The following is a 25,977-nucleotide window of genomic DNA, read 5'->3' on the forward strand; positions in this document are numbered from 1 at the left end:
CAAACATTTTTCAATATTTCCATAATGGTTAGGCTCTGTGATCTTTCTAAAAAGGCAATACTAGCTAAAGCAAGATCTCTCTCTCTCTCCCTTCTTCCCTCCTGCCCTCCCTCCCCCGTCTCCCTCCGTCTCTGTCGTTGATACTGCTTTGTTTGTTCAGAAATTTTGTTTTGTTTTGTTGGGAGAGTCTGAACTTCACCATCCCCCACCTCACTTTCCTCTGGCTGTGATTACAGGTGTGAGCCACATGCCTGGCTCAAGCAGGCATTTTTAATTTTCGAAGCTGTACCAGTTACATTCGCCTCCCATACCCTGTCCCACGCCCCGGCACTCCTGCCCACCCTCTTCTTCCCAGCTAGACCCCACCACCTTCAAGTCCTTCCTCACTTTCTTTCTTCAGACCCCATGTAGACAGTCACCTCTGCTGAGTGTTCATGATTGCCACGTCCATGTTATGTAAGAAGTTAACAGCCATGCTGTGGTCTTCCCCATCCTTTTAGTTCCCACGACACCCATCCTCTCTTTTGTGATGTTTTCTAAGCCTCAGAGTCAGTGATACCGATGTCTTGCTTGGGCCAAGCACTCAGCAGTCACTCTTTCTCAGCACGTTAACTAGGCCTGAGTTCCCACTGTGACCATTGCCCACTCACCGCCAAGAGAGGCTTCGTTGACTGAGGTTAAAGCTGCCCTGTTGTGGGGTATTCAACAGAGGCGACTGCTCAGACTCCAGTGTAAGTCGATACAAAGTCTTTATTAGCCAAACAGCGACTACACTGGGTTTTTAGGATTCTATTGCAGGCCCAAGCCTTTCTTAGGGTGAGCTTATAAACACACACACGTAAGCATGTCCTGGGTAGACATACTTCAGTTAATAAAAAAAGTTAGCCAGAATCAGAACTACAGAAGCCAAAAAGCCAGATTAGTACATTTAGAGCCTTTCTCCGAACTATAGACTTTGATAGATTAGGTCTTTGTTTTAGTTTTGGAGATGATGCTGTCTACTTGCTGAGTTTTACAGCAAGTAAAGGTACTGGATAGCACTTCCATCATGGAGTCAGTTGGGCTACCGTCTGGGCCTGTTACATTCCCCACTGTCTTAGTGAATGAGTCAAATCATGGACTCATTCTGTTTTAGTTTAAGGTGCAGGTTCTCACTGCTAATCCAATCAGAATGAGAAAGGCCCCACCGCTGCTGATGGCAGAGTAGTTAGCCAGGGAACCAAGAGAACAGACTGGTATCAGTTATCTGATTTATGTCTCTGTCTTTTTTTATTTTTTTCATCTTTTTTTCTTTTTGAGTTTTTTTTTTCAGCCATGGCAAGATTTTTTAAAAAAAAATTATTCCAAATCAATTAGCATAGAAACACCAGGTTTTTCTCAAAAATAGTTTCTTCCATCTCCTAATTTTTGCCTGGGGAGGATTAATTCCATCCCCAGGGTCCCTTCCTGTGGCGTAGACTCTGTTTCCCCAGGATTTTCCTGTTTCCCAAAGGCCAGAATCTTTTAAAAGAGATTTTTCAGGAAACCTCAGTTTTTGCAATAGAAACTTCCTTTCGTCTGACAACTAGAGGGCCCAGTCACGGGGCATGTGTAAAACTGCAAACTCTGTATTTTTATCTCAAAAGATGAATTCCCATATATTTCTTTTTTTCCATCAAACTAGACACTTAAAGTAGGCATGAGCAAGGAAAGATCAAGATGGGATATGGGTCGCTGGTCTGCAGTCACATCAGCTAATACGCTCGGTATCTGTCTTCCTCAGTCTCCAGTCCAGGCCTAGGGTGGCGGGGGTTGACTTCCACATGAATATACGACCCTGTATTCATACCCACAGGCAAAGCACAACTCTGGAGAAGGCAGAGGGGCAGGGAATGGAAGGGTCCTGGGCCCAATGAAGCATTAATTTTAACAGGTCCACAGTCCAGAGACAGTCCATTTGGCGGCATCTGTTGCTTTTTTTGACCTGGGTGTGGTAGATCCATGGTGTGATGCCAGCCACATTTGTCACCATAGGAGTGGAGAGAATCACCTTGTTGGTTCCTTTTCACCTTTCCAGGTTAGTTTCAGTGCCCCTTTGGCTATCCGCGCGACCTGGATGGAATCACTGGATTCAAACAAAGGCAACTGGTGGTGGACTCAGGTCAGCTGGGTCCCTCAGAGAGTTTAATGAACAGCCTGTGTGGAGAACTGGGGGGCCTGTAGCGACTTAAAGAAACAGAGAGTTCAGCCAGCTGCTGATCTCCAAGCCTGGGAATCAGTAGGGGAGGGCTTCCAAATATAATCTCATAGGGGTAAATCCCTCCTATAAGGGATGCAGGGTGCTGAAGCAAAGCAAAGCAAAGCAGACTATCTATACTTTATTGAACTCTAATGAGAGTTTTGTTAGAGTTCTTTTGTTTGTTTGCATGTTTGTTTTTGCTTTTTTATGTCCTGTTGTCTTGGTTTGGTTTAGTTTTTGAGACAGGGTTTCTCTGTGTAACAATTCTGGCTGTCCTGGAACTCACTTTGTAGACCAGGTTGGCCTTGAACTTACAGAGATCTGCCTGCCTCTGCCTCCCAAGTGCTGGGATTAAAGGTGCTAACTGCTGGTCTCTGAGCCTAGGAAGCAGTGGGAGGTCTTCGATCTTAGAGTTAACTTGTTTGCTTTCTTTTATTAAACTAGTAGTGGTGGCCACTGCTCTGGGATAGGTGGGCCACCTTCAATTGTTTGGACAGGTGTTGGAATAACCTTTGGGTACACCGTGTAAAGATGTGCTTCTGTTTAACCTTGCCTGTCTAAGGCACCTTCTGATTGGTTTAATAAAGAGTGGACTGGCCAATAGCTAGGCAGGAGAAGATAGGCGAAACTTCCCGACAGAGATAGGAACTCTGGGTCAGAATCTGAGGCAGGAGATTTGCCAGCCAGACTCAGAGGAAGTTGAATGTACATTTCTGAAGTAATGAGTCACATGACAGAATGCAGATTAATATAAACAGGTTAATTTAAGTTTTAAATGCTACTTGGGACAAGCCTAAGCTAAGGCCAAGCTTTCATAACTAATAAAAAAATCTCTAAGTCATTATTAGAGAACTAGTAGTTCAAAGAAAGACCTGTTTGGACAGGTGTGTCATGGGGCTTTTCATGGCTCCAAAGTTTGGGTTAAAATCCCTTTCATGATATCTTTTGTTTAGTCTCAGTCACGATTAGGGGCTCACGGCCCCACTTTGTGCTCGTGCATCTTCACAAATTCCGGTGTCCAGAGGCAACAAAACCCAGCTGCACCTGGGAACTCTTGAACTTGTTTGTGCCTTAGTCTTTGGAGTTGGGCTCTGAAGGATAGCCGCAATCCTACTCGGAGATCGGCTCATTTTGCCTCCCCTCAGCTGGCAGACAAGATAGGTAGCTTTCTACAGACTGTGCTTTCTTAGCCCGCACTCTATAGCTCAAGGTCTGTAACTCTCGGAGCAGATCCTCAGGGACCCTTCTATTGCCTGTTTTCCCAGAACACCTCTGATGGAAGGACAGGAGGTCAGCACTGAGTGTCTTATCAAACAGGGTTGGCTAATTTTCAAGTCTTTGGGGCAACCTGGTCCATGTAAGTCTCTCTCTGTAACCTCCCAGTGATCTGTCCATTTAAAAGCAAAGATCGTGTGGTGGTTTGAATAGGAATGGACCCCAATGACTCATGCGTTTGAATGATTGGCCCATAGGGAGTGTCACTTTTAGGAAGTGTGGCCTTGTTGGAGGAAGTGTGTCCCCGTGAGGGCAGGCTTTGAGGATTTAAAAGCCCAAGTCTGTGCAGGGGGACACAGACTCCTTCTGTTTCCTGCAGATCAAGATGTAGAATTCTTAGCTCCTTCTCCAGCACCATGTCTGACTGCATGCAACCATGCTTCCCACCATGAAGATAATGGACTAAATCTCTGAAACGGTAAGATAGCCACAACGAAATGTTTTCAAGAGTTGCTGTGGGAGAGCTGGAGAGATGGCTCAGAGGTTAAGAGCACTGGCTGCTCTTCCAGAGGTCCTGAGTTCAATTCCCAGCAACCACATTGTGGGTCACAACCATCTGTACTGAGATCTGGTGCCCTCCTCTGGTGTGTGGGCATACATAGAGGCAGAATGTTGTAAACATAATAAATAAATCTTAAAAAAAAAAAAAAGAGTTGCTGTGGTCATGGTGTCTCTTTGCAGCAATAAAACCCTAACTAAGACAGATGGGTTGACTTACCTCTGCCAATTGGAGGCTGAAGAATACATCTTTTAGGTAAAGACAGTATACACCTGTTTGTTTGGAAGAATCAGACTCATGAGAATCAGAGGTCCCAGGTTTCTTCAGAGGCAGGAGAGGCGTGTTCCAGGATGCCAGGCTCAGAGGCAGGAGAGGCGTGTTCCAGGATGCCAGGCTCAGAGGCAGGAGAGGCGTGTCCCAGGATGCCAGGCAGGGTACTAGGATGCCTGTCTCTTTAAGCCAAGCCATATGGACTGCATTTCCCCCTTTTGTTTCCAGAGTCATTGGGTATTGTCTAGACAAAGGTAGCAGAACTGGTTAGTTGAACAATTAATTATAGGAGCTTGGTGTTGGGCCAGCCCTTTGGGGTGGTTTCTTCCGACAGAAGATAAGACACCAAAATTTGCTGGGTAAAATTTGTAAGTCTAACTGCATTTCATTATCAGAGCAGGTGACAGTGGTTTCCAGTTTATGCAATAGGTCTTGTCGAAATCAGTTCCTTGTTGTCCAACACCCTCTGATCCACCTCCAGCAACTGGGACCTACTTTATCTTCACAGTTCTAACTTTCATAACTTTATTTTTAATATTTGGGGCCAACTGGTAACAAAGGACATCTTTTTAGCAGTTGTCTCTAAGCTTTCTTAAAAGGACCTAGTGAAACGTTTAAAGTCTCCTTGGTCAGTGTTGGACAGAGGGAAAACCTGTTCTGTACAGGCTGTGTAGCTCGGCAACAATTCCCCTCCCAGCCCTAGGGCAGTTCTTCTACAGGGGGAGGGGGGATATTCAGAGAATGGTGGGTTTTTGAGTTTTCCAATTATACAGATTACTGATTAATTAGAAGGCGTAAGTCATGAAAGAGAAAGGAGGCAACTTTCTCTTTTCCTTTGGGTTTAGCTCAGGAGAACTTCTTCTTCCCTGGGGTTGCTTAGAGCAGGCACAGGGCAGAGAGAATGCTCACCTAGGGGACTATTTCTCCCTCCCTGTATACACTCGGCTTAGATGGCAGGGGACCTGGATAAGTGGCCCAGCTCCTCCTTTCCTTCCACAGGAACCAACCCTGGCCATGAGCAGAAATCAAGCAAGTGTGGTGGCGCACACCATTAAATCCCAGCACTCAGGAGGCCGAGGCAGGAGGATCTCTGGGAGCTCGAGGCCAGCCTGGTCTACAGAGCGAGTTCCTGGATAGTCAAAGCTACACAGAGAAACCCTGTCTCAAAAAAATCCAAAAAACAAAACAAAACAAAACAAAACAAAAAAAACAAGCAAGTGTTCCTGCTCCTGCGGTGGGACAGGTGAAGATTTGGGGGTCTCTCTGGGTGACTTGGCAGAGCCCAAAGGATTCAGGTCTCCAACAGGAGGGAGCACAGGTCTTAAAACGGAGCAAGGTCAGGGTGGGGTAGTCTTACACCAGAGAAAGCCACCGGTCAATACAAGGAAACAAAACTGACAGAAACACATAGAAAGACACACAGACATAGACACATACACAGTAAAAAGGACCAGGGATGGGCACCACACATTCATATATCTGAATGGCAGAGGGATCTAGTGACGTCTCGCATGGATCCTGGATCAGCAGCTGCACAACCTCTCTTGTGTGTCCAAACAGGAGGAGCCTTAACCAGACTTAATATCCAGAAGTGACAGGCCAGGTGACTTTCTAATTAGTTTCCTTGTGGGGTGGAGGTGTCAGACCCCTCTGAAGCATTAGGCAGAGATTGATCAAAGGGAGTCCTGGGTACCTGGAACATCTCAGATTGCACACCCCCTAAGAGTCCCCTGACCACCATAGTCTTCCTCCTTCCAAGGGACCCTGAGACCCCCAGTGTCTCAAGGTCTGATCTCTGGAAATCTCAGTGAGAAATGTTATGGTGTATCCACCAGAGAAGACTGATCAGACATGGGTTTAAGCCAATAGAAAGTCTTTAGTAGCTGATGGGTGGTTAGGATCCTAGTGTAGCCCCAAGCCTTTCTCGGGGTGATCTTTTATGCACAAAAACCATGTTCTGGGTTGACATACTTCAATTAACAAGAACAGTTAGCCAGAAGCAGAATTACCGAAGCCAAAAGGCAAGGTTAGTACATTTAAAGACTTTCCCAGAACTATGAACTTTGATGGATTAGGACTTTGCTTTCATTTTTGGCAGGTGGTGATGTTTGCTTGCTGGGTTTTACAACCTGGATGGCATTTCCATCATGGAGTTAGTTGTGCTAAGATCTGAGGGCCTACTAAGGTCTGGGGCCCTGTTATAGTACTCATCTTTGGGCTTGAATACACAGAACACACACACACGCACACTCGAATGTGATAAATATATAAGAGAACAATTTAACTACATATCCAGTTAGCAAAACATTAATAGTAGAGGTGTTTCCAGAGGACCTTGGACTTTCCTGATCAAAGGCTTTTAACCAATTCTACCGTGCCAGGCATATACTCCTGTTTCAAGGTATCCACACTTAAGGACTTTCCCAGAACTGTAAACTTTGATGGATTAGGACAGTGGTTTTCAACCTTCCTACTGCCGTGACCCTTCAATACAGTCCCTCATGTTCTGGTCCCCCCAACCATAGAATTATTTTTGTTGTTACTTCATAACTGTAATTTTGCTACTGTTGTGAATTGTAATGTAAATATCTGTGTTTTCTGATGATCTTAGGGGTCACGATCCACAGGTTGAGAACGGCTGGATCAGGACTTTGTTCTGGTTTTGGCAGGTAGTGCTGCCTACATGCTAGGCAGCCAGAATGGCACTTCCATCATGGCGTCAGCTATGCTGTGGGCTGGGTGCCCGTTTCACTCTCTTCCAATCAGGATCTTTCACAAGATCCAATCAGGAAGTGATTGGGTATCACCAGGATATCCACGCCACCACTGTCCTGGTAGACTGTCCCCTGCCAGGCACTGGAGCATGCTGAGTCTACATCTGAATGTGATTGTTGGTGAATTTTCTCCCCTAACGGAAAAGGGTGTAGCTATTCTGTGAAATCCTGTACTTGAGCCTGTTTTCAAGTCCATGTCATTTCATTTGCAGTGTAGGGTCCTCATCTATGATTCTCTTTCCTCCATCGCACCCACTCTCTACTCAGGCCCAGTCACTGACAATCCCTTTAACAGGCACTTATTGGATGAATCGGAGATGCTGTCGGGAAAACTACTGGGGTGCCACATAAGTCTACACTCTTTATGTGTGCCATTTGAACACTATGTACTAACTCTACCGTCCATGTAGAGATGCTGGTATTTGTCCCGATACTGTTCATTGAGGCTGTTCTACTGCAATCCTCAGCCCAGGACACAATTTAGAGCCATGCACACTTGGTTGTCGTGTTCCTTTAGTCTCCTTTAGTCCTCAGTTTTGCAGAACTCAGATATTTTGTAGTTGATCCCATGTTTTCTCCTGAGATTTGGCTGTGCACTCTTTCCCCACCCCACCCCCCTTTGGATTTTTCAAGACAGGGTTTCGCTGTGTAACAACCCTAGTTGTCCTGGAACTCCCTTTGTAGACCAGGCTGTCATTGAACTTACAGAGATCCGCCTGCCTCTGCTTCCCACGTGGTGGGATTAAAGGCATGTGCCACCATCACCCAGCTCTTCTTTTTTAAGAGGTGGTGGCAATGGTGGCATTGAGACCCAGGCCTTCAGGATTGCTACATAAGAGCTCTGTCACTTATTGGCAGCCCAGCTACGTGGAAGTGATGTGTATCTTCTTGGGAGCCATGTGATATCTACTTGACCGATTGAGAAGATGTTGACATTGATTACCTTGATATAATTTGTTCTGCTTGGCCAAGACGTTATAACATACTGGTTCTGCATTGTGATGACTAATGGTGAGAGACGCGTCTGCGTAAGCATCCTGTTTAGTTCCTGACTCCATCATATTTCCTGCTCGGCATTCCACTCAAAGGAGAGGCTGAAAGTCTTCCTTTCCCCGTTTATTCTTTTCTTTTTTCTCATGTGTGCTTTAGTTACTTTTGTGTGCATGAGTACTTTGTCTGTATGTCTGCGCACCATGTGCAAGCTTGGTGTCCAGGGAGGCCAGAAGAGGGAGTCAGATCTCCTGGAGCTGGAGTTATACATGGCAGTGAGCTGCTATGTGGGTGCTGGGATTTGAACCCAGGTCCTCTGGAAGAACAGTCAGTGCCCTTAACCACTGGGCTATCTCTGCATCGTCTGTGTATATATTTGAGGCAGTATGTCTTGCTGTAGCCCCGCTGGCCTTGGACTCACTTCTCTTGTCTCAGTTTCCCATGTCCTCAGATTATAGCCACCATAGTTTACTCCCGTCTGTGTTTGTGTGTGTGTTTGTATGTATATGAGTGTGTGTTCATGTGGGTGTGGTGGCGTGTACACTAGAACATGTGTTCATGTAACCAGAGGTCAACCTCAGGTTTCTTCAGAAGACATTCACCTTATTATTTTTTTTTAAGATTTATTTATTATGCATAGAGTATTCTGCCTGCATGTATGCCTGCAGGCCAGAAGAGGGCACCAGATCTCATTACAGATGGTTGTGAGTCACCATGTGGTTGCTGGGAATTGAACTCAGGACCTCTGGAAGAGCAGTCCATGATCTTAACCTCTGAGCCATCTCTCCACCTTTTTATTTTTAATTAGGGGAATCAAGATGACTTTTAGCAGTTCTCTCCTTCCACCATGAGTTTCGGACATCAAATTCAGTTCTTCAGGTTGTTTAGCAAGTGCTTTTGCTGGTTGCACCATCTCACCAGCTCTTATTCTCAGTGAGAGCACACCAGCTAGTCGGAAAACTCCAGGGATCAGTCTTTCTTTGCTTCCTTAGCACTGGTATTACAAGCAAGAGCCACTATCCCTGGCTTTTTACATGGCTGCCGAAGGCTGAAGTCACTATTGATGAGGCATTTCCTTGGCCCCTTTATTTGCTTCTCTGTTTGACTAAAAATTTATGGATTCTCTTGCTGGTCCCTGGCCACTGTAAAGTAAGCTGTTCTGTTCCACCACACCCTCCCTGCCTCTGAACAGACTGGAACCTCTGAAACAAAAATTAGGAGATTTACTGTCCTGCTAGGAGGAAAAGAAGATGTAACCAATGTGCCAACCACAGCGCCGGAGAGAGAAGGGACCATCCTGAAGCAGGGGATCGTGATAGAAAAGAAAAGGGTTCTGGAGAGACAGCTCAGTGGGTAAGAGCACTGTCAGCTCTCCCTGAAAGCTTGGGTTGGACTCCCAGCACCTACTCTACAGCTCACAGCCCCTGTAACTCTAGTTCCAGGGAATCGGATGCCCTCTTCTGGTCTCCATGGGAACTGCATGTAAGTGATGCACAGATAAACATGCAGGCAAACACCCATACCCATAAAATAAGATAAATTTTGTTGTTGTCTTCCTTTGTTTTTCAACAGGGTTTCACTGTGCTGTCCTGGCTATCCCAGAACTCAATCTGTGACCATGATGGCCTGGAACTAAGAGACCTGTTTGCCTCTGCCTCCCAAGTGCTAGGATTAAAGGTGTGCACCACCACTGCTTGGGATAAGATAAATTTTGAGAGAAAGAGAGAAATAGGAAGAACAAACTGCCTTAGCTGCCAGCAATGGATTGAAGCAGACCTTTGCCATGGCATAGTCAGGAGTGTATGTGGGGGTGAGAACAGACTTGTCTCTGCACAAAACAATGGCCACCATTGTTCACATGTGCTAAGAATCTGGACAAATGACAACATGCAAAAGAGGCATGGGGGAAATCCCCAATAAGTCAGCCAGTGCAGGGAGAGACCCACTCTCCCTGCTGTTTTGACTGTTGAGACACAAGGTGTTTCATTGAGAAGCTGTCTACACTATGGTAGTGCTCTGATGGCAGCCAGGATGAGACAGCTCCCTGTGCAGCTGAGAAGACAGCATCCCCTCCATGAGCCTGAGCTGACAAGGAAGGAGACCTCCAGGCCAAATGGGCAGAGGGAGGAGAAAATAAGCCACCATACAGAAGTGAAGCTGGAGCTGGCGGCTGCAAGAATGGTCCAGGACACTAGCTTGACAGAAGTGCAGAAGCCTGAGCTGCAGATTTCTGCTCATGTCATGACTTCATGTCATAAAACGCTGATCGGGAACAGGCTCAGAGTCAGATTCTAGAATAACAAAAGGTCGCCTCCTTGGTATGCTGTGAGACAGGAAATCTGAGGGCCAGGCACTGCTGGCCTCATACTGGGAGCAAATGGGCCACGTACTTCAAGACAAATGCACTAAAACATGCGTTACTCGGTAGGTGGAGGCCAGGAGCCAGGCCCTAGCAGCTGGACTATCAACAGAGTGTAAGCATCTCAGCACAGCCCCAAGAAGCTGGGGGGGGGGAGCGGCTTCGGTACTCTCGCTGCCTGGAGTACTTCAGTGATTAGGATGACCAGAGGTACCCAGAAGACTTCAGAGGAGTTTGAGCATCTCTAGCAAGCCAGTCCCCTGTGCCCTGGGGCCTCTGTCCAGCACAGCTATTCAGGGGACAAGCAGGCGTTCTCAGATCCTGTCTGGACTCAGCATGTTACACTGCCCTGAGATTAAGGGCTCCCACAATAATGTGACAGGAGAGAAAGAACAACAAAAGCAACGTCAAGACTAACCTGGGAAGGAAGCCTGTGTGTAGACGAAGGCCCAAAGCCCTTCCTTCCTGTGGCGTCATGAACAGAGCCTGAAGGAAACAAAGCCCTTGAGAGACAAGCAAGGGGAGTGGTTTGTAAGAGCCCTGCACTCCAGATGCTTAGGTTCTCTGCTCAGCTCATTCTTAGGGGTGGTTTCTTCCTTCCTTCCTTTCTTATTCTTTTTTTTAAATTTTATTTATTTATATTTTTTTTTAGGTATGACTGCTCTATCGGCATGTATACCTGCATGCCAGAAGAAGGCATCAGATACCATTATAGAAGGTTGTGAGCTGTACCATGTGGTTGTGGGGAACTAAACTCAGGACTTCTGGAAGAGCAGCCTGTGTTCTTAATCTCGGAACCATCTCTCCTAACCTCTGAACCATCTCTCCAGACCGGTTTTTCTCTCTTAATTTTTTTTAAAAATTTTATTATATGGGTATTTTGCCCGTAAGCATATCTAGGCACCAAGTTCATGGAGCATCTAGAGACACCAGAAGAGAGCCCCAGAGCCCCTGAAACTGGAGTTGGGGAAGGTTAGGAGCAGTGTGGCTGCTGGGAATCAACCTTGTGTTCTCTGGTCCAGTGCTCTTAACAGCTGAGCCATCTCTCCACCTCCAATTTTCCCCTTTCTTCCCTTTTTTTCTTTTTCCTTTGGAGTGGGGGTTGAGACAGGGTTTCCCTGTGTAGTCCTGGCTGTCTTGGAGCTAGTGCTGTAGACCAGGCTGCCCTTGAACTCTGCCTCCTGAGTGCTGGGATTAAAGGCAGGTGCCACAACTGCCAGGCCAGTTTTCCTCCTTCTTGATAAACTGCCTTATTCTATTCCATGCCTAGTCTAAAAGACACGACTTTTCCCCATTTTCTGGCAGCTGCTCGGATTTTCAGTTGTACTGCTTTTCTCCCAGACTCTAACAAAACTGCCCCTGCACTTTCTGAGTCCACTTCTAAATTCTTTTATTAATGAGACTAACTCCCCCACCCCCCCCACCCCCCAAAAAAGAACTGTAGTTTTCCCAAGAACAAAACGGGAGTAGTATTCTGGTAGTTTCCTCAGGTCCTCCACAGGTGGAGCTACAGCTAGAGACTGACAAGGGAGGAACTCTGGGAACGTGCAGTCTCAGCGTCACGTGGAGTTCGGGCTCTCAGGACGCCAAGCCGAAGCTGAAAACCATCCAGTGCAGGATACTTCAAGGTCGGTGTGCCAGCCCCACCTCAGCTTGCACTCTTGGACGGTACTGCTCCAGCTTGTCCAAGGCCAGGATGGAGGTCCCATCCTGTTTCCTGAATGAGGTGCCTGCTCTCTGCCCACCCTGTGCGGCACCACAGCTTTGGAGGGGCTGCGTGGCAGTCACTCATCCGCACAGAACACTGCCGCACTGGAATAACAGCTGAAAGTTAAGACATTGATTTTTCTATTCACTTATTTTTATAGATAGTAAATGTACTTGCCACAATCCCTCATGGGTCACCAGTTCATCTAATTAATTATACTCTTAAAATAAAAAGTTAACATGAATTGTGTCTGTATACAAGAGAAGGTCAGAGGACAACTGTGAGTCCCTGGGATTGAACTAGGGTTGACAGGCTTGGCAGCAAGTATCCTTACCCACTGAGCCATCTTGATACTGAAATTTCACGGATCTGGTTAGTAGAGCCTCAAAGGTAGCGCCAGGGTCATTTACACATTCCCATCCGTCACTATCATCCTTACAGTCTAGTACAAGGCGTGGTATCTCTAGAACTGACTTTTTCATCAAGGTGGACCTTCCCCCCCCCCCATACTTTTTTGCTACTGTTTGTTTAGCAACGCAGTTTGCATCCCAAGTTTGCTTCGAAAACGACACTGGAATTCTGATCCACCACTCGAGTGAATGCTGAGATTACTGCCGGGCACAGACACGTTTTACACGCTGTTGGGACTCGAACCCATGTCCTCAAGAAGGCGAAGCAAGCACTCCACCCACCGAACTCCCTTCTCTTCCCCACGGTCGAGGAAACACTACCCAAAGGCCGGACGTCCTCCGCTTCCGGCCCCTGGGCGGAACTTAGGAGCCCCGCACCTGGCCGGAGCTCGGCGCTGCACACACCAGCCTTTTCCGGCCGTAACCGGAAGTCGCGCTGACAGAGGCGGCTCCGCGTCAGGTGACTGAAGTCCGGGTGGGAGGGGCCGGAGGTTCAATCCTTCTGACTGACGAGTCTCTAAGACTGGCTTGTCCACCGTGGGACCGCGGCAGGTACGTGACGAGCAGGGGCGGCGGACCCGGGAGGCGCGGGACCCCTTCCGGGGCTCGGGGACTGAGGGACCTGGAACCCGGGGCCCGGGGACTGAGGGACCTGGAACCCGGGGCCCGGAGACAGCCTGTCTGACTCTCTCCGGGTCCCAGAAGAAGGTCAGGCAGGCGTCCTTGGGTACAGATTGGGCAAACTGAGGCCCCGGAAAAGGGAAGGGCGCGCAGCAGCTCCCCTTCCAGACGGGCTCACCCGGACTCCCTGTCTCCCTCGGGTGCGGGGCCGTCTCCCGAGCTTCGGCCGGGTGGGGAGCTGCGGAGGGTGGTGGACAGATGTGGGGGGAAGCGTGGGAGACCTGGATCCGAGGTCGCCGCCTCCCACACTTGTAAAACCCGCCCGCCCTGAGGTCCGCTGGGGTGCCGCTCCCCAGCTCCGGCCGGCCTCCCCCGACAGCTTGTTTCGAATCTGGGTTTGGAACCTAGGAAACCTTCTTTTGAACGTTCTCCTCGGGACTCCTGTGCCCACCGCTGTTTGAAGCCTGGTCATGTGGGGCGCTCTCCCGCTGTGGATGCGGGGTTCGCTGGGAGGCAGCCGGGGCCCGTCCGTCTCTTTGAAACAGCCGTCTAGCTTAGGAGAGCCCACCGGAGGAGAGTAACTGGCCGGGGGCGTGGCGCACGTAGGTTATGGCGACGAGGACTCCCACCTAAACTTTGGGGCTGAAAGACGTACAACGAGGATTAATAGGTGGGTTTTACGGGAAGGCAAATGTGTGCTTGCTATTAAGAATTTAACGGAAAAATCTTCAGAAGTGACTATTGACTGGCTGTCTCGTTGTGGAAGAAGATATACAGGTTTTAGAGGGAGGGCCTTTCCAACTTGGAAGTCTCTTATTCTAACTTGCCCTCAGAGTGTATGTGACATTTCCTTTGTCATTTGAGATAGGATCTCATGCTGTCTTCAAACTCCTTTTGTAGTTTAGGTTGGTCTTGAACTCCTGATCCTCCTGCCTCAGTCTCAGTGCTGGGATTCCTCATTACTTAGTATTATGCCAGTTGAATTTGAAATTTCTTTGTCTCCCTTTCTTCTCTTGAGCCCTCCTTCTAGCCTACATCTCCTGTAATCAGACCAGCACACACTTGCCTTATGTAATCTTTTCTGAGTCTTCGAATTCACCATCCTTCTTTTCAAGGACTTTGGAACGACCCAGTATCTGATGGAGGTATCGGAAGTGTTTGTTGTATTGAGAAACAGTGATCCATTCCATTGGTTAGTAATATTTTTGTTTTGATTTTGATTTTTTAATTCATTTTATTAGTCGGGGCCTCACTATAGCCCGGGCTTGTGCCTCAGCCTCCCCAGTGCTAGGCTATATCTGACATTAGTACTTTGTTTTCTAAGAACAATTTAGAAAGCCTCTGAACACTGTGAACTAACTCTCCTCTCTCTCTCTCTCTCTTTCTCTCTCTCTCTCTCTCTCTCTCTCTCTCTCTCTCTCTCTCTCTCTCTCTCTCTCTTCCGGAGTATTATGTCGCCCAGGCTGACTTCAGACTCAGAGTCTTGCTACCTCAGCCTCCAAATGCTAGGATTGCTTGTGTTCCCTCCAAGGCTCTACTTGCCAGTGAACTATGGATCACAGAAAGGAGGACTGGTTGCAGGTGTTTGGGTCAGTCTTCTCCCTAGCTTATAAACTGAGCCTTAATCTTTCCCCCTCTCCTGCTCAGGCTGATCTCAAATTTTGGTGGCCCTCTTGTCCCAGGTGCTGAGATGTGTCATTATACTTGTATGGCTTTAAATCCCTTGTGCTTGGAGCTGTATATGTGTGTGTGTGTGCAGGTACTTCTTTGCTTTCTGATTTATTTATTTACTTACTTATCACTTACTTTTTTATTTTGCACAGACTCTCTGGTTTAAACCTAGAGCTAAGCTGGCTGGCTGGCAAGCTCCCAGGATCTGCCTGTGTCTTTTCCCAGCCCTTAGTGCCAAGGTTACATATAATCCATGTATAATTTTGGTTATAAATATTCAGAGTGTTTAATTAATCTCTGACAGCCCTGGGAGTAACTCTGTAAGCCCTGTGAGCTTAATGGCACAATGAGAACTTATCTGAAGGAAGTTGAATTTAGACATTCTATAAGCTTTTATTTTAATCTTTTGTTGTTGTTATTTTTTTTCAGTCAGGTTTTCTCTGTTTAACAGTCCTGGCTGACCTGAAATTCACTTTGTAGACCAGGCTGGCCTTGAACTCACAGAGATCCACCTGCCTCTCCCTCCTAGTGCTAGGATTAAATGTGTATGCCACCACTGCCCGGCGATTTGGACATTCTAAAGCACAGAGTAAGTTGTCCATTTTAGACTGCTGATTATGCAAAACTTGGCACAACCCCAATCATTGCTGATCTAAGCAACCATGTTCCTGTGCAAGGGATACTATTTGTGCCCAGAAAGCACAGCATCATCCAAAATGTGGTAAGAGCATGTGGAGATCCTGTGTCTGTCACAGGCAGAGAGGACAGGGGTGCAATTATATTGTGGAGTACTCAGGGTGAATGTAGGCTTAGGGTTCCAGAACTGCTGGCTCACCATGCTGATTCTGACTCCACAGTCTTTGGCCCTAACCACACCATCATGAATATTAAAACAAACACCCCCGTCGTTTAAATTGTTACTTACTTTGGGAAATTTAGAAAAGTATCCCTCTTACCTGCCTTCTCATCCGTGTATCATCTAAAGAGAACCTTTGGTCTCAGTTCCTTGTTTCTTGTCACAGGGTACAGCGCAGGTGTGTGTGGGTGTGGGGGCAGGCAGAGAGGAAGAGGGAGGGTCAGTGTGCATGCCAAGTGTGCATGTGGACATCAGAGGACCATCTCAAGTGTCAGTCCTCTCCTCAAACACCTTGTTTGAGGCAGAGTTTCTTTTGTTTTCCACTGTCAGGCTAGGTGACCCATAAATTTTCAGAAATTCTCCTGACTTTGCTTTATAAGGGCGCTAGGATTATGGACACTTTCATTACAGTGTCTGGTCTTCCATGATTTCTGGGGAGTCAAACATGTTTACATAGCAAAGGCTTTTATCATTTAGCCATCTCCCTGGCTCACCACTGAGTACATTTTTATAGTTGAATCAGTTGCTATACATAGTTCTTGTATTCCACTTTTTTCCAGTTATCATCATTTGAGATTGGCTCTTACTGGATTGCCTAGGCCAGTCTCAAGCTCCTGACCTCAGTTGGTCCTTCTGCTTCAGTCTCCCAAGTACCTGGGACTACTGGTCCAACCATTAGCAGGTAGCCTGTTAACATCTTAATGTTAACACCATCCGGCTACCCAGTTTGTTTTGTTTTGTTATCTACTAAAATACATAGAATAAAATGACCATGCTAGCCATCTTTAAGAAAATTGATACTGTAGAAGCATCATTGCTGTTTCTCTCCAGAACTTTTCGCTTTCCAAGTGGAGCCTGCTTTTGCTGTTTCACATCAGCTGGATTAGACATTTTGTTTGTGTACACACAGTTGAATGTGGAGCCCTTGACCTCCAGGTGACCGTGGGACGTACTGAAGCTGCATTTCTGTGGTTACTGATCCAAGCTGGCTGTTCTGTTCTAGGACTAGTTGCCAGGTTGACCCCTGGGTGGTCTTTGTAACACCTGACAAACTAGTTCCCACTCTACCAGCTGTTCCTCAGAAGTACCTGGTGATGTGGGCATGGTGGGTTTGTAAAGAAAGACAGCTCTTTGAATATGAAAGGGGATCCAAGATAGTGGATCCAAGATATGGTGCAGTGTGCGGAAATTTGTTACTGTTACATAAAAGTTAAATTCCGACTTGGCCCTAGACTCCTTGGGGCCAGGGAACAGATCTTGTCAGGCTTATTTTTCATCTTTGAGCCTAGTTGGCGTTTTCTAAATGGCAGTAAGCACAGCTGCTAGAGGAAGCGTTAGTGTGCAAGCCTGATTTATAAAAGCTGATGTTACAGACTTTCCGAGTGATACCTGGCTTTATGGTGTGTGTGTGTGTGTGTGTGTGTGTGTGTGTGTGTGTGTGTGTGTGTCTGTGTCTGTATGCCTGTGTGCACAGGTGCCTTGTGTGCATGTGCACTTGTAGGCCAGAAGGCAACTTCAGGCACCATCCTCTTCAGGCACCATCCTTATGTGCCATCTACTTTTGTTTTCTTTGAGACAGGGTCTCACTTACCTGTGATTTACTAAGTAGGCAAAGCTGGGGAGCCAGTGTTCCCTGGGATTTGTCTTCCTTTCCTCCGTATGGCTTCATGCCCAGCTTGTTTGTGTGTGTGTCAGATGAGTGTGGGGTTCTGGGGATTTAACCTGAGTGTCCTCATACTCACAAAGCAAGCTCTTTACCAACTGATCTGTTCCTCATCCCTGCTTTATTGTTTATGATCACAGATCCTCTTCGAGAACTATTAGAAAGCGAAAAGAGATCATTATTTCGTCAGGTATTTGCTGTTTGGTATTAAACTCTTAGAAAGTTTTCTCCTTAGTGTCACCCCTATTTATTCTCCTTTAATAGTTTGGAGTATTTTAGAGGCCTTTAGCTCAACCCCAGGGAAAACCTGAATTAATGATGTTCTACTGACTTGCATGACAGTAGAAGCAAACACTCCTTATTTTATGAACTCTTCTTGTAACAAAAAAGAAAGCAGGAGCAGTTATCACTGTTTACAGATGAGGGATACTGGCGAGTGAGAGGCAAAGATAAGCCTCGTTCCATGTCCTCTGGCTCTAAATACTTTTTTTTAAAAATCATGTTTTACTAGAAAGTGACAGTCCTTAACTGGGATCTTTTCCAATCTGGAGAGCTTTTTTTCTAGTGCAGCATTGCCCACCTATATTGATTCGAGTTAAAATTGCCAAATTCCTACTCATTTACGTACCTTATTTGATGTCCTCTCCCTGTCAGGTTTGCTGTTGAACTAGCAGTTGGGTCTTATAAGAGTGCACAGCAAACTGCCTAGTCAGTCTACAGTATAGATGCACACACGCGCACGTACACACACATCCCAGTCACGAAAGGCAACCCAGATAACCTAGACTGTTTTCTGGTTGTATCCATGAAATCCCTGTGGTCTGTCCCCTGTACTCACCCCTTTCTATTTCCAAGTCTGTACCAAGACTGGGAGTGTGGCTAGTGGGAGTACTTGCCTACTTTTGCAAGGCCCTGGCTTCCATCCCTAGTACCTCCCGCTCCTTCCAAAAAAGTTTGGAGCAACAGTTGAAAAACGAGGAGTGAGTCAGCTCTGTAATACAGTTCTAGGTCTCTAAACAACCACTGCTCCTGTAGGCACTGACTCTCCAAAACTTGAATGGAGTATGTTGACTAGTGTTGAGTTGTGCTGGTTGTGTGCTCTTGGGCATCAGCTTTGACACACCATCCACATTTATGAGGTGCTCCTTAGGTGCCAAACCTGTGCTGAGTAATGCATCTGGAAGCTGGGACAGACATGAGGAAACACCCAAGCACAAGTCACTGAGGTACCATCTGCTACATGCGTGACTTGTGGTTGGGAAGCTTTGCTGCTGACTGGCTCTGTGACCAACCAAATGACCTAAACTATTCTGGGTCTAATTTAACATCCCAGGAATACTAACAGTGTTGTAGTAGTGTTCGCCTCAAGGCAGACTGTAAAGATTAAATGAAATAACTCACACAGACAATTTTAGTGTGGAGTTAGTGAAAGTTATGGTAAGAAGTGCAAATGCCCCTGACTTCAACACTTCAGGTAGAAATCTTATTTCTTTGGATCAAACTGCCCCATACTGGATTTCTGTCAAGGCATGGACAGTTACCCAGTCTGCCTTCAAGGAACAGTATTCTTTGAGAAAGGGAAATTGTGACTCATTTGACAAGGTAACCACTTGCTGCTTTCATTGCTCTGTGGGGAGTGTAAACAGTACTGTTCCCTGAACTCAGAGTCCTTACCTGGACGGAGTCCTGTACAGTTTTCTCTGTGACACGCACAGAGAGGAGATAATTTGTGTAAAGCTACAGAATAGGTGGGAACTGAAATTCGCACAGAGCCATCAAAGCTCTGTGGCATGATTTTAATGAAATTGTATTTATTTATTTATTTTTACAATACTAGGGATTGAACACAAGACCTCTCTCTCTCATGCTGTGCAAGCTTTCTACCATTGAATTATTCTCCAGCCATTTTTTTTTTCCTTTCAATTAAAAAAAAATGTTTTGGGTCCTGGAGAGATGGCTTGGCATTTAAGAAAAGCACTTGATCTTGCAGAGGACTGGGTTTGATTCGCAGAACTTACATGGGATCACAACTCTAGTCCTAGGGGATCCAACACCCTCTTTTGACCTCCTTGGACCCCAGACATACTTGTGGTACAAGGACATTGTAGGAGGAAAGGCCTGCTTGTTCGTCCCAGCTGCCCTGCTAGCTTAGCTCTGAAATAACCACACAGAAACTGTATTAATTAAATCAGTGCTTGGCCCATTAGCTCTAATTTCTTATTGACTAATTTTTACATCTTAATTTAACCCGTTTCCATTAATCTGTATGTCGCCATGTGGCAGTGGCTTACCATGTAAAATTCTCAGCATCTATCTGTGGTGGATCCATGGCATCTCTCTGACTCTCCCAGCATTCAGTTCTGTCTTCCCCACCTACAACAGGCCCAAAGCAGTTTCTTTATTAACCAATGAAAGTAGCACAAAGACAGAAGGACCTACTACACCATTTCCCCCTTTCTATTTAAACAAAATAGAAAGGCTTTTACTTTAACATAGTAAAATTACATATAACAAAACAGTTATCAAGCAAGAATTAGTTATAATATTTATATCTACTTTATCTTTTATCATAACTAAGGAAAACTGTAACTATAAATTCTTCAACTCCATCAAAGACTCCAGAAGGATATAATATTACCTAAATAAACAGGAAGTGCATTGTAAGCAACTTCCAAAACTCTAGAATTGACAGAGACATCTCGCTGCCTGGACAGTCACCCAAAGTTCTTCTGTACTGTTGGGGCATCCATCTTCAGCCTACAGGCTCATAGTATCCAGCAGACTTTTCCATGAAGCAGGAAATTTTAAAGACAGTTCCACCTATATTGGCAGTTTGTCAGTCACTTTCTTCTGTGTCCTGCAGAATATCTGGCAGACTCTTTCATGAAGTAGAAACCTCGAAGGATCATTTCACCTTTAGGCAAGTTCAGTGGTCATTTTTCTGCAGCTATTGCCTGTCCAGTTTAGCAGTTCAGGCAAGAGCAGTTGTTGTAAAGAGAGGGCTGCTTGTTCATCCCGGCCACCTGGCTAGCTTAGCCCTGAAATAACTACACATAAATTGTATTAATTAAATCATTGCTTGTCTCATTAGCTCTAGCCTCTTATTGGCTAACTCACATTTTGATTTAACCCATTTTTATTAATCTTTGTATATTGCCACGTGGCAGTGGCTTACCAGCAAGATTCTAACCTACTTCCATCTCAGGCAGAGGATCCATGGCATCTCTCTCTGACTCTGCCTCCTTTCTCCCAGCATGCCCTTTAGTTTTCCCTGCCTACTTAAGTTCTGCCCTATCAACAGGCCCAAAGCAGTTTCTTTATTAACCAATGAAAGCAACACAAAGACAAAAGGACCTCCTACACTGGGACATATGTGCAGACAAAACACTCATGAAATAAATCTTTAACAAAAATGTATGGGTATCGGATTATTTAGGGTTTCTGTTTCTGTGATAAAGAACCACAATCAAAAGCAATTTGGGGAGGGAAGGGTTTGTTTTAGCTTTCAACTCTCAGTCACTCCATCACTGGAGGAAGCAAGGCAGGAGCTCAAGCAGGGCAGGAACCAGGAGTTAGGAACTGAAGTAGGGGCCATGGTGGTATACTGCTTACAAGCTTGTCCAGCCTGCTTTCTTACACCATCCAGGACCACCTGCCCAGGAGTAGCACTACCCCCAGTAGGTGGGTCACCCCACACCAATCATTATCAAGAAATGTCCCACAAACTTGACTACAGGCCAATCTGGTTAGGGATGTCTTTTAAATTGAGGTTCTCTCTCCTCCTCCCCCCCTCGTCTTTTGAGACACAGTTTCTCTGTGTAGCCCTTACCATCCTGGAACTCTCTCTGGAGACCAGACTGGGACTAAAGGAGGTGGGAAGAGGGTGTTGGATCCCCTGGAAATGGAGTTACAGATGGCTGTTAGCTGCTGTGTGGGTACTGGTATCTAGACCCAAGTTCTCTGGAAGAGCATCCAGTGCTCTTAGCCACTGAGCCATCTCTCCAGCCCCTTTTTCCACCTTTTTTGTTTGTTTGCTTCTTTGTTTTTCAAGACAAGGTTTCTGTGTGTAGCCCTGGCTGTCCTAGAACTCACTCTGTAGATCAAGCTGGCCTCAAACCCACAAAGATTCACCTGCCTCTTGAGTGCTGAGATTAAAGACATGCATCACCACTGCCTAGCTCACTTTTTATTTTGAAACAGAGCCTCACCAAGAGAAACACCATTTGAATTGATAATATTGGAAAAAAATATGAAAAGGCTGTTCCTGGATTCCCCTATCAACTTTGACTTGTACTTGGAAAATTGATGTGTTTCTTGTGTCTACCATAGTACATGGACCAGTATGGGTCCTGATAACTAATTAGTGAAGGAAACAGTGAATTTCACTTTAAATCTTTCTAAACTAAAAAGTACTCTACTTTCCATTTGAAAGTATGCATTCTCTTTTGAAATCCAAAGCCTTAATATTGTCAAGGACTTGGAGAATAAAAGCACTGTTGCATATTCATCAGGAATACAGACTAGTACATTATTTCTGGAGGGTGTTTGTTAAAATGACACACACATCCTTTGACTCTAGTTCTACTGCTAAGGTTTACCCTAAAGACATGATCTAGTACCGTTGGTCTCCAGATCAGACAACAGGGTGATTGAGCTCCAGGGCTGGGAGAGTCTTTTCTTTTTGAGCATCTGAAGGTATTAGCAATACATAATTAAGGGGCTGGAACACTAGCTGCTTTTCCAGTGGACCTGAGTTCAATTCCCAGCACTCACACGCTGGCTAACAACCATCTGTAACTTCAGGTCCAGAGGGATCTAGCTCCCTCTTGTGGTCTCTTTGGACACTGCCTCTTCATGGTGCACAGACACACATACAGACAAAACAACAACATATAAAATAAAATATTTTTAAAAAAATGAAAACTAAATAAAAATTGAAAATGAGCTAACTCTGGTAACACAGACCTGTGATCCTAGCTACTGGGGAAATGGAGTGAGGAAGACCTCAAGTTTAAGGTCTGTCTGGGCTACAGAGTGAGTTCAAGATCAGTCTGTAAAACTTAGACTGACTCTGTCTCAGAAAATAAAATAACTGTGTGCATGGTAGCCTAAGTCTGTAGTTCCAGCATTTGGGAGAGACTCACAAAGAGCTCTAGGACAATACAGGTTATAGAGACTCTGTCTCACAAGAGTGAACTAAATGTTAAAAAGGATAAGTTTATGTAACAGTGGTAGGGCACTTTCTTGGTGTGCGAGGCCCTAGGTTTATTCCCGATACAGGGTGGGGGGAAGTGTGTGTGTGTGTGTGTGTGTGTGTGTGTGTGTGTGTGTGTGATGTGCTAAAATGTCACTAGATGTAGTAGCTCATGCCTTTAATCCTAGCAAGCAGATCTCTAGGAGAGATCTGTTCTCATCTATGTCATGAGTTCCAGGACAGCCAGAGAGGAATAGGCCTGTCTCAAAATTAACAACAACAAAAACCTAAAATTTCTAAGAAAAGTGTACTAAAACTCATTCACAATTTCATGTGAATGAATCTTAGTCTGCTTGTTTTCCTTCTCGTCCTCTGTTGAAATATGAAGGTATAGGATTTTGAACAAATTCCCTATTTTTGAATATGTGGACTGTCAAGATGAATCAGTGGGTAAAGGTGCCTGCTGCCAAGCCTGATGACCTGTATTCAATCCTCAGATCCCATATGATGGAAGGAGAAAATACTAACCTACACAAGTCACTTGTGGCAGGTATACACACACCCAAAATATAATAAAGCATTTAAATATAGTATTTATTGTGGGCAAAGCAGAAAGTACAAGTGGGGAGGGTGGTGGACTACAACCCTGTGGCTGTCATGATCACTCAGCTAGTAAAGGCGTCTGTCACCAAGCCTGATGACCTGAGTCCTATCCCCAGCATCCATATGGTGAAAGAACTGACTCCTAAAAGTTGTCTTCTGACTTCCCCGCCTGCCATCGCATGGACTCACTTACATAATAAATAAAAGTAATTTTAAAAAATTTAACTGGCTGTGGTGGTGCACTTCTTTCATTCTAGCCTCATTAGGAGGCAGAGGTAGGTGGGTCTCTGAGTTTAAGACCTTGTTTCAATTTTTTTTGAGATTTTATTTTTATTTTATGTGTATGAGTATTTTCCTAAATGTATGTATGTCTGTGCACCACATGTGTGCAATGCCTTCAGAGGCCAGGGAAAAAAGCACTGGGTCTCGTGAGCCAATATATGTGTGCTGGTACATGAACCTGGGTCCTCTGAAAGAGCAACCAGTGCTTTAATAGCTGAGCCAACTCTCTGGCCTCCCCCTGCAAAAATTTTTAAGCTTAAGAATTTTGACCATAATTCTTCTTTTCAGAAACCACCATAAATAATATATTTTGAATTTTTTCTTACATGGTTTTTACCTCTTGTAGTCATATATAGGATATGTTCAACTTCATATACAAGGTTCTTTGGGATTTTATTTTGAGACAGGGTCTCATGTAGGAAGCATCTGGGCTCAAACTTTGTAGTTGAAACTAATCTTGAAAAAAAATTTATAATGCTTCCACCTTCTAAGAGCTGTAAGGTTACAGGTATATGGCACCGTGTTTGACTTTGTATACAGTTTTGTTTTATGAGAAAGAGTTTTGTTCAGGCTGGCTTCAAACTCATGCTCCTGCCTCCCAAGTGCTGATCTTATAGGCTTGCACTTTCTCATCATCTCTTTGTATACAGTTTTGTATATTGCTTTTTCATTTAATGTTATGTCATGTAGGTAAAATTCTCATATAAGTAAAGTCTCTGTGAAAGTATAATATAATCTTTGTGCAACAAACTGGGATAATATAAGGGAGGGCTGGGAATTCAGCTCAGTGACTAAGTGCTTTTTTCCACATGTAAGGCCCTAGCCTAGGTCAGTGACCCTGGGTGAAGCCCAGTGTTACATAATAAGATAGTGTGTGTATGTGTTCGTGGATTGTGCAGGCTTCTGTGCTTGCATATAGAGGCCAGAGAACAACCTTGGGTGCTATTCTTAGGAATACTGTCTCCTCCTGAAAGCCTCAGGGATTCTTCTACTTTGACGTTCTTGGTGCAGGGATTATATGTGTGTGATACCATTATACCCAGCATTTTTATGTGGTCTTCAGGAATAAAACTAAAGTCCTTATATTTGCGAAACAAATACTGTATCAATTGAGATATCTGTCCCATACACCCCTCACCGCCATTTAAAAAGAAAAAAAGTATGGTGGGCTGACTGTCTCTGGTGGCACATGCTTATATCCTAGTACTCAAGAGACAAGGGCAGGAGCTTCACTGCAAGTTCCAGATCAGCCAGGGTGACATAGCAAGACCTTATCTCAAACAAAGCAAAATAAAATAAAAGATAATATAATAGTGTTGCGTCACATAGCGTAATCTATGTTCATCCAAATCCACCATTTGGATGTATCAGTCTACTTAGCTAAGGAGTTGGAGTGAGCCGGATAGGGAGAGGATCATTAAAATCATAGGGAATTTTGGAAGGTTGGATGGGGGATTCAGGTTATGGACCCAAGTTTGGAATATGAGCAAGCAGGCCAAGGCTGAAGGGCTCTGGGTAATCTACGGACTTCCTCCCTGCTCTTTCCTAGCTTTTGCTGCCTTCTTTACCATTCCCTGGGCTCCTCTACACTGAATTTGCAAAGTGAATTGTCCACCTGTCGTACTGTGTCTGTATCCTCTGCCCTTACACACTCTGTACACCTGTGAATGCCAAACAGACTGGGCGTCTTGTTGGTTTACTTGTCATTGTCACCCTTAGACTGAAACTTTTATCTCTGTATCCTGAATGCCTAGCAGATAATGAGGTTCTTTTAAAATAAATCTGAGAAGGTAGGGGAGGTTACATGGTACCAAAGACTAGGACCAGTGCAGTCCCTAGAAAAGGAAGCCATCCACTCAGATGTCTCTCTCCTCTTGGACTTAAGATCATTCATGTCTTTGGTCCTATATTTGGGGTTAGGTCTCTTGAGGGATAGCCTTGGGACTTAAACACTGTTTAGACTCTTAGATTTTTACACCTGGTTAATGTGTGTCCCAGGTTCCACTCAACCTACTTATTTCTTCCCTCTGCAGCCTTCTGTGAGTGTGACGTAGACATTCTTGGAATGTGAGTCTCATCTGTCTCCATGTGGTCCATCAGCAACCTAAGCATCAGTGTAGTCAGGCTCGAACCTCACAGAAAGCTCCCATGTGAGCAAGTACATGCCACAGGACAAGCCTTTTGCTGGGAGCATGCCCAGATTTGTAATTTTCATAATGAAGATTGGTGTCTTTTTGATATCTCTGTACACCTTGGCCTGGAATTTTTAGGGTTAAAAAGGGGTATAGATACAGCTCAATAAAAACATTTTTAAAAAAAATAAAAGGGGTATAGGAGCTTGAATATAGTCAGTTGTAGTCTGGCATGCCTAAGACCTGAGTGTAGTAATATGAGCGGCAGGGCTGCGTCCCCGGCACCCGATGGCTTTACCCAAAATAATTACACAGAAACTGTATTCTTTTAATCACTGCCTGGCCCATTAGTTCCAGCCTCTTATTGGCTAGCTCTTACATATTGATCTAACCCATTTCTAATATTCTGTGTAGTACCACAAGCTGGCTTACCAGGAAAGATCTTAACCTGC

General features: G+C 45.3%; 1 protein-coding gene across 1 annotated transcript in view; it reads left to right on the forward strand.

Annotated features, from left to right (window-relative positions):
• Positions 1-12,927: 12,927 nt before the first annotated feature.
• Rnf185 (ring finger protein 185) overlaps positions 12,928-25,977 on the forward strand; it is a 38,589-nt gene continuing 25,539 nt past the window's right edge. Inside the window, exon 1 of the mRNA XM_057772762.1 lies at positions 12,928-13,055. The gene's annotated coding sequence lies outside the window, so the exon portion shown is untranslated. The remainder of the gene's footprint in view (positions 13,056-25,977) is intronic.

Source organism: Chionomys nivalis, chromosome 6, assembly GCF_950005125.1.
Source record: "Chionomys nivalis chromosome 6, mChiNiv1.1, whole genome shotgun sequence".
In the NCBI taxonomy this organism is placed as follows: domain Eukaryota; kingdom Metazoa; phylum Chordata; class Mammalia; order Rodentia; family Cricetidae; genus Chionomys; species Chionomys nivalis.